The sequence below is a fragment of the Dipodomys merriami genome, unplaced genomic scaffold, assembly GCF_024711535.1.
Source record: "Dipodomys merriami isolate MVZ:Mamm:240054 unplaced genomic scaffold, mDipMer1.0.p SCAF_108, whole genome shotgun sequence".
In the NCBI taxonomy this organism is placed as follows: domain Eukaryota; kingdom Metazoa; phylum Chordata; class Mammalia; order Rodentia; family Heteromyidae; genus Dipodomys; species Dipodomys merriami.
The window spans coordinates 3,116,566-3,125,846 of NW_027202360.1; positions in this window are offsets into that span (position 1 = coordinate 3,116,566).

Genomic DNA, 9,281 nt, shown 5'->3' on the forward strand with positions numbered 1-9,281 from the left:
TCCTTTTGGTTTTGTGGTGCTGAGGAATCGAACCCAGGGCCTCATGCTTGCAAGGCAAGTGATCTACAACTGAGCTACCTTCCCTGCCCCTACTTCATTTTATTTTCTAAATTTCAAATTTTGAGCTTAAATGTTTCCTTTTGTTTCTTTAGAGTAATTCTTTTTTCAAAGTTTAGGATCAGTTAATTTAATTTTGCATGATTTTTACACATGTAAATTATTCAGACACATATATTTTGCTTTTATAATATTTAACATGTGGCTATTTAAAAATTAATTTCTTAATTTTATTTCGCTAGTGAATCTAAATACATTTATTTTCTTATAGTATAAAAATATTTGTCCAGGTAACAAATACAGTATTTTCATGAAGCACATACTTTACTAAGAAAGGCTTCATTACTTGGTCACTTTTTGGAAGTACTTTTACTTGAATTAAAAAAAAAACTTTGAGCTTGGCATGGTGATTTGTGACATCCATTTTCTAGCTATGGTGGGAAGTGTAAATAGAGTTTGTAATTCGGGAGAGACTGGGAAACTATGAGACCTTAGTATAAAACTATTCAGAGTGAAATGATTATGGATATAGCCATCCTTAGCCTTATATACAGCACCTCACTATCATATTCTAAATCTTGAGTTAAAACACCAGTAATATCAATCATTTGTTAAAATAAAAGGACACATGTTTCAAAATGTTTATTATTTAAAACTTATTTGCAAAAGTTCTCATGTCTTCTATTAATTTTCAATTTACTTAATCTATTAAAATCCAAGTATATTGTGACTATTTTCTTTCTACTAAACTTTTAAATACTACGAGCAATATTATTATTTCATATATTAACATACTTTTACTGTTTGTGATAATTTCCTCCGTTTAATATGATAATATCAATATTGCAAATGTGTGTATGTGGTGTGTGTGTGTGTGTGTGTTTATGTGGTTTTTGTGTGTGTGTGTGTGCTTTGTGTGCACTTTGTAATGCTTGGGAGTTCACACAATTGTTTCACATATGCAAAGCCAATGGTTTACCACTGAGCTATACTGTCTAATTATAATCCAAATAGTGTTTTAAACCATGACTTTCATTCCAAGTATGCTTTTTCAAAATTATATATGGTAACATGTCATCCATATTCTATCCATGCTAGCAATTTTTATTGTAATTTAGAATAATTCCGCTTCCAAACTCTTGTGTTTGTTATTGATAAAGGTTTTACTTTGCTTCTTTTCTCTCTTCATTCCTTTTCCCTTTAGAGTTTAACTATTCTCTCTCTTATTTCTTTGAAAATTATCATATTCCTATTACAACATGTATATACAACGCTTTAATTTCTATTTTAATTTTTCCCATTTTCACTGATTTTAGTACAAGCTATTAGATGGATTAAAAAGAAACTTCCCTCAGGACACTTTATTTTTCTCCTTCTCTTCTCTGAAGTCTTTCTGGTTTTTGAAACACAATAGCAATCACATATAGCTCCTATGTGGTCCATCATTCTTTCTCCTCTCACTTTCCTCTGTTGTACAGCTCAAGTTGTTATCATTCAGCTTTGTTATGCTACAGTGTTATCTAAATCTTAACTAATTCCTCAGTTAATTTTAGTTGTTTCAAGTATTCTCTGAAGACATTTTTCTATATATAATATCTGGGGTCTTGTGTTTTTTGAAGGTACAAAATATGAGTGAATATCAAACATCTAGATATCTCTGTAGAATATTGGTCCACCTTTTCAATAAACTCCTATGTAAATTCAAGGAATACAGGTCAGTCAGTACAATCTTGTAAAATGGTGGAGCTTCACCATTCATACTAGCTTTGAATCTTTTTATCATGTTTAGTAGTGAAGACAACATAGTTCTACTACAAGAGCAGACACATAGAAGAATGTAACAGATTTGTTAAAAATAATTTCTCAGTTGTATGGTCAATAGATTTTGAAAACTGTCCTATGACTTTATGAAATAAAAATAGAATCTTAAATGGGTGTATTGGCACTATTGTCTTTCGGGATTTACAGGATGATCTTAGACTACTACCTCAATCCTTTTTTTTTTGTTTGTTTGTTTTTTTGTTTTGTTTTTTTTGTCACTCATGGGGCTGGAACTCTGGGCTCAGGCACTGTCCTTGTGCTCTTCAGCTCAATGTGAGCACCCTACCACTTGAGCCACTGCACCATTTCTGGATTTCTATTGGTTTATTAGTGATAAGAGTCTCATGGACTTTCCTGCCCAGGCTGGCTTTAAACCATGGTCCTTAGATCTCAGACTCTTGCCTAGCTAGGATTACAAGAGTGACCTACAGGTGCCTGGCCTACCTCAATCCTTATACAAAAATTTATAATAAAAAAAGATTATCAAACTAAATGTGAGATGTAAAAACCTATAAGAGATAAACGTAAAAATTCATGACATTTTTATCAGTAAAGGTTTGTAATGGAAATCATTAGTGGCTAAAGAAAGGCAAGAATATGCTGGATTATATCAAGTGATAGCATTTCATAATTCAAAGGACACTATACTCATAATTCAAAGGACACTATAACCGAAGTGAAACATATTCAACAGATAGAGGGAACATATTTGTTAATGCTACAATGTGAATGCTACAATGATTCTGAATCTTAAGTATTTTTAGATCTTCCAATTCCATATAATTTTTCCTGAATAGGATATTTCTTTAAAGAACATGTGTAAATTAAGTCAATAGGAGGAGCATATGAAATAAGTTACTCTTTAGTATCTAAGAAAAAAAGACAAAGAAAACTCACTAGTATGACCCTAACATAAAAAGATGACACAAAATAAAGTAATGCATTTGTGGAGAAATTGATAAACTCCTCATAATGATCGATTTTTATAATACTGCAATCATTTTAGCAAGCAAGATTTCAAGTCGTAAAGGTAAAAAAGAATTGTATATTCATTACACTTCTATGAATGCATTAAAGAGAAGTAAAAATCGTGTTTCAAAAGGGAATTGTAGTTCATTGACAGTGCACTTGAAAATATGTGTGAGACCCTGGAAAAAATCCCCAAAAATCAAATTTTGAAAAGACACACTATAGAGGATGTACGCTGGACAAATTCCTGTAAGTGAATTTTATATCTATTTTAATGTCTGCTCTAAAACTTATAGCATTTCTATTCGAAGAAATGCAAGTTTGTGAAAATTAAGCTTTGAAAACCTATGAAGGTACAATTCACTTCCACAGCACTAAAATATATACAATAAAAGGAGATAATATATTGCAAGTGAATTACATGTGATCCTAAGCAGGGTGCCAGTGGCTCACACCTGTAATCCTAGCTAATCAGGAGGCTGAGATCTGAGGATTGCAGTTCAAATCCAGCATGAGTAGGAAAGTTTCTGAGGCACTTATCTTTAATTAACCACCAGAAAACTGGAAGTGGTGCTGTGGCTAAAGAGGTAGAGCACAAGCTTTGAGCTGAAGAGTAGAGGGACAGTGCCCAGGCATGGAGTTCAAGCCCCACTACCATCAAAAGAAAAAGAAAAGAAAAATAAAAAGAAATATGATCTTAGCCACCAGTTCATTGCTAGAATAATTTCTGCTCTCTCAACATGGCATTTTTTCCCCCAGTTAAGTCCATGGTCTTATATATGACTTGCTTGGAACCAGAATTATTCTTGCATTCTAGTTTTTACAAATTTGCATGATTAGCTACCATGATTTAGAGCTAGTACAAGAAAGAGAGTGACCTCATCCTTCATGTTCCATTTAGGAGTAATGCTTTCTCTATGTCACTCCCATAGGTCTAAATACTGGCCTTGGCTTTATTGTTTCAAAGTGTCTTATTTGCAGAGTCTTCTATAGTTTATTGAACCATTATACTTAAACACAGAACTTCTCTTTCTCCTATTCCTATTGTTTCTCCTTCTGTTAATTTATGTACACTTGGGTAATAATGCACAACACAAACACTGAAAAAAAATGTTTCTGAGAACCTACTTCCCATTTAAAATTGGTCTTAATTTACAGAGCATTTAGGAAATTTGAACTTAATGTACTCCAGGATAATTTTTTTCATGTTTTTTTTATTGTGAAAATGGTAGACAGAGGGATTAGAGTTACATAAGTAAGTTCGTGAGTACATTATCTAACGAACATTGTTACCTCCTCTTTTGTTTTCCCTGCAATCCCTTTTCTCCCCACCGCCCCAACTCTCACCTTTCATTTCCAACTAGTAAAGTTCATTTTCAACATAGTGTCTTGTTCATCTCATTGTAACAATGGGTCCTACTGTGTACTTCTTTCAGCATTTAATTTCCCTTCCCCTCCCCACATTAGAAATTTGTATATGCAAGTTGGAGCTCACAGACCTCAAATACAGTGGAAACGAGTTATACCATGGAGGAAGAAAATAGAAGAGAAACAAAAAAAATCACATAATATATGGTATATTGGTAGTTGGGTGGCTTTGCTAGGGCATGATAGCTTGGTGAGGAGAAGAAGAAGTCTCGAGTCCCACCCAAACTGATAATGAAAAATGAGACAACCAATGGCTGAAGAATTTCAAGAACAAAGGCAGGGACTTATAGGTAACCTCTAGGGGCAGTGAGGACAGCAAGGCTGGGCCTTTGGTTGTCATGCTTCTCTCAATGCCCTTGGAAGTGAGGGCCAGCTCTGCTGTGGGCTAGGCCTGGCTCTTGCCTTGAAGCAGGCACCAGGCAGGAATTGTCAGCACAGCTTCAGCCTGCCCCAAGGAGGTGGCCTGTTGTGGGTGCTGTAGCCTGGGCAGCTGCTAGGAGGCTATACTCAGCAGGGCAGAGGAAGCATGGCTAGTAGACTCCGCTCCAGCCCAGCCAAGCTCAGGGCCACTTGGGAAGTTCCAGCTCTGGATCAGGACCAGGAACTGCTCCCCAGACAAGTAGGGCCTCTGAGGACTTGTGCAGTGGCCGCCACGTGTGGGTTGTGAACCTCCTTAGAATGACCGAGGAGTCTCAATGGAGAGGTGCATTTGCTTCTGTGCCTCTCCCATCTTCTGGATTCCTCCTCTCCTCCTGCCTCATGCCATGTGCAACTACAGGAGTCAATTTCTACAATCCACTGAGAAGCCATCCCGGAGATGTTCACAGGGCTTTCCAGGCTGCTTCACCATGCATGCAGGGCTCACAGGGTGCCACTCTTCAGGCAAAGTTTACCACCATTTCAGGTTGGCCACCCCTGCCTAGAGGACCACAAACTGCATTCTTACAATTCCAGGGGTACACAAGGCCGTCCTGCCGTCTAAGGCATCCTTTCCTTCCTCCTGCTCAGGTGTGGAGCAACTGTGGAGCCAACTGCAACATCATGATTGATTATCTGAAAAGAAGAGGAAAAAAGCTTCATTGTTCCAGACACAGCTGCCCCTGGGGTTCTCTGTGTACACTAGCCTTGTGCTTAGATAAGGATCCCCAAAGACCACCATGGAGCCAGTTCTCATGTGACCACATTAGAGTCATTTATTGCAAGGTCGAGCCTGGACTCACAACTGTCACCATTGCAGTGGGTCAGAGTTGAGATCCCCGACCCTTCTGTTAACTGGGTAATCTTATAACAATCTTATTGGCTAGCGAGTGCAGGCTAAGCAATAAGCAATAATTTGTGGAGGAGAAGGGGAAAAAACAAATCGTTTAAATAGGGATACAGGTGGACCCATTGCAACAATGAGATGTACAAGTTCTTATGGAGAAAAACGAACTTTACAACTTTGGTGAGGGGAAGGGGGGAGGAAGATTCGATTGGGGGTTGGGGGGACAATGGGAAGGGATGGGAGGGGGAAACAAAGGAGGAGGCTACAATGTTTGATAAGAAATGTACTCATTATCTTGCCCATGTAACTGTAGCTCCTCTGTACAGTATTTTCACAATAAAAAAGTAAAAAACAAACATTAAAAGATTAAAAATAATCTGTAGCTTTAGGTACTTCCTGTCATCCGCTGATGGCTATTGCTAGGGGAGTTATGGGCAGAACTTTATTGTGACATTTCACGGTTTTTCCAGGAACCTGAGTTCTAACTTTCAGTAAATGTCTACTTACAATGGGTACTTTCAGTAAAGGCCTTCACAATGGATAGTTTCAGAGTATTCGGTGTCTAAGTCCAGAATGCCTGTGCTTTGGCAAAGATCTCTCACTAGGTGTGTGTTTGTGTGTGTGTGTGTGTGTGTGTGTGTGTGTGTGTGTGTGTGTGTGTGTCTGTGTGTCTGTGTCTGTGTCTGTGTCTGTGTGTCTGTGTGTCTGTGTGTCTGTGTGTGTTTCTGTGTGTGTTGTGTGAGAGAGTCAGAGACAGCTGAAGTTTGGGGTAAAATTCTCCTTCCCTTCAGCATTGAGTTTTGGTATCTATTGTTTGTCCCACCTCCCCAATTTTGAGTTCTAAAGTTGTCCTTCTAAATACTTTTATCCTTTGATCTTCTTGATATTCAGATTCCTAAGGTCTGCTTGTGAACCTCAACATTTGCTTCATGAAGGTGATGCCTTTCTTCGATCTTTTATGAAGCCCTTTGCTCTCTTTAAATGCAGTTTATACTGTGTTAGTGGTTTTACTTAGCCCAGACTGTGGTGGCCCAGGCTCTCACTGTTAATTCTGAGATTAGTTTAGGCCAATATGAGATACTATACTTTCAATATATCAATGAAAGAAGTTCAGCATCTTTATTGAAACAATTTCCTGGCTGTAAATACAAACAAAACATCCAGTGATATAAATGTACAATCTGTTGTTTTTAGTTAATTGTGCACCACTGTAATGAAAAAAAAATCTTTTTACTAACTGAAATGAGTATTTGTAATGGGAAAAAATCAAATGTTATAAATCTTAAAAATTGATCAAATACCAAAGAAAAAGAAAGACACTAATCAGGAATGAAGTACAAATGTAAGTGTTTAATAAATAAATGAAAATTTTGAGATTCATATCCACATAGCAAATATGAAGGAAAATAAAGAGGAAAGTCACTGAGATCCTATCTTACACACCAGAATAGCTACCACCACTCAAATAAATAAACTGCTGGAGAGGTAAATAAATCAGGAACTATATTTGGTTTTGTGGCATTATAAACTAGTGCAACCCATAGGGATATCTTATTGGAAGTTTACACAATACCAAAAAGACAGATATGTTGATGACCTTTACTGCAATTGGATACATATTGAAGGAATATAAATCAACATGAACATACATGTTCATGCCATCAATATTCTATAGCAACCAAGCTGTGTAATCAACCTAGATGCACCAGAAAGAGGGATTAAAGAAAATGTGCTATTCATAGCTATAAACATGTTCTGGTATATGAGAAGTGAATGTTTCTACTGTATCATTGCTAAATATTTTGAATATATACCTAATCCTACTTTCACAAAGTTTTGTGGCATTGTGTTTCTGCGTTAATGAGGAACATCCATATTGATTTTCAGAACAATTACAATAGGTTGAAGATTTCCTATAATATGTAGATATTAGATCAAAATTTAAATATATCAATGAACACATAGAGGACCATCATATATAGTTTATAATTTGAAGCAATTTTAAGAAGGCAACTGTTGGGGGAAAAGATCATGTTAGAAGCTTAAAAAATACACAGACGTGGAAAAATACCAAAAAAAATTTGCAACTAATTACTGCTAATAGTAAAATATTTTTCTCAAGTATTAACAATGAAACAATTAAAATAATACTTAATAACATCAAAGAAATATGCCATAGAAGAAAGTGTACCATAGATATACGTTTCCCCATAATTTGTTTTACTTTGTAACAAATGGATTAGAAGATGCTAACACATTCAAGTGTCATTGATTGAATGCAGCAAAGGAAAGTAACAGAGAATTAGAGAGTAAGAACAACCTGGGGTATGGATAAAGCTACTCAGTAGAACTTTGTTTTCCTGATCAAAATAGAGCTAGGACAGCTAACTTTTGACAGAACACTTGTAATGTAGAGTAGTGGAGTTAATAATTTAGGTAGTAATTTATTACATTTATTCCCTAATCTTATGATGTGATTCCCTAATGATGTGAGTGATCCTAGATTTTTTTTTTTTTTGGGGGGGGGTTGTCCGGTCCTGGGGCCTGAACTCTGGCCTGGGCACTGTCCCTCAGCTCTTCAGCTCATAGCTAGCGCTCTATCACTTGAGCCACAGCACCACTTCCAGCTTTTTTCTTTTTGCTTATGTGGTGCTGAGGAATCGAACCCAGGGCCTCATGCATGCAAGGCAAGTGCTCTACCACTGAGCAACCTTTCCAGCCCCCTGATTCTAGATTTTCTGAGCCCTTTTTTTCACCCAAAATCTCTAAATTCCTCACCCTGCCAATGGTTCTTCTGCTTCTCTCATTTCTCCTTGTTTCTGAACTAAACTCCTGTAACCTTTTGGTTCATGAGAAAGAGCTAGAGAAATATGAGGATGGCTTGGATTCTGAGCTAACATCCACTCCAGCTAGGAGGATCTGGTAAAGGACTTTCACCTGGGTCTCAGAATCAGATATTAATTGACCTCTTTGGAAATGGAGAAACTCACTCACTCAGACAGAATCTGTCATTCCTTGACTTTCTCTGAAGAGATTCGATACAAGGCCACAATGAAGAGAATGAACTTTCCCATTGTCAGAAGGAACAGGTTGAAAACAAAAACTGGCCTCAGGTCCCAAAGGGCCAGTCAGAAGCCAAGAGATCACACTTTCCTCCTCATCAGGAACCTTCTGGTAGGAATAGAGTCTGAGCAAAGTCTGACATAAACTGAGACTGGGCCTAAGGTTGAAACAAAAGAATGACCCTCTCTTTGATTACAAGGGAGTTATGTAGTGAGATATGACAACTTCCTTCATATAAGAAAATTAAAGTTATCTCACTGCCACTTTGCAGGAGGTCAGTTTCCCCAAAGGAGTAGTTTTTAAATGTTGTGACTGCCAGTTTGCTCTGTAGGCTGTTGTCTCTCTCACCCCTTCTCATGTCAGGAATGCATTGCTTCTTTCAGGCACTCAACTACCTGTACTGACTCCTAGGCAGGAATACTGTAGGCTGTTCTTTGGCTAACATCTTGCATTTAAAGTAGATTAGGCCCAGGCTCTGCTCATGCCAAGAGGTAGATGCAAGAGGTGAATATAAGCTCAGATTTGTACAGAACCTCGATCATATTGAAAAAAATTAAATTAAATTAATATTTGAGTAATTTAGGGTTTATAGCCACAAAATTTAGGTAATTATTAGTAATATATCTAGAATCATGGATTAGGAAGAGAACTGTGAAGTAGGTTCAGCATACAATGGAAA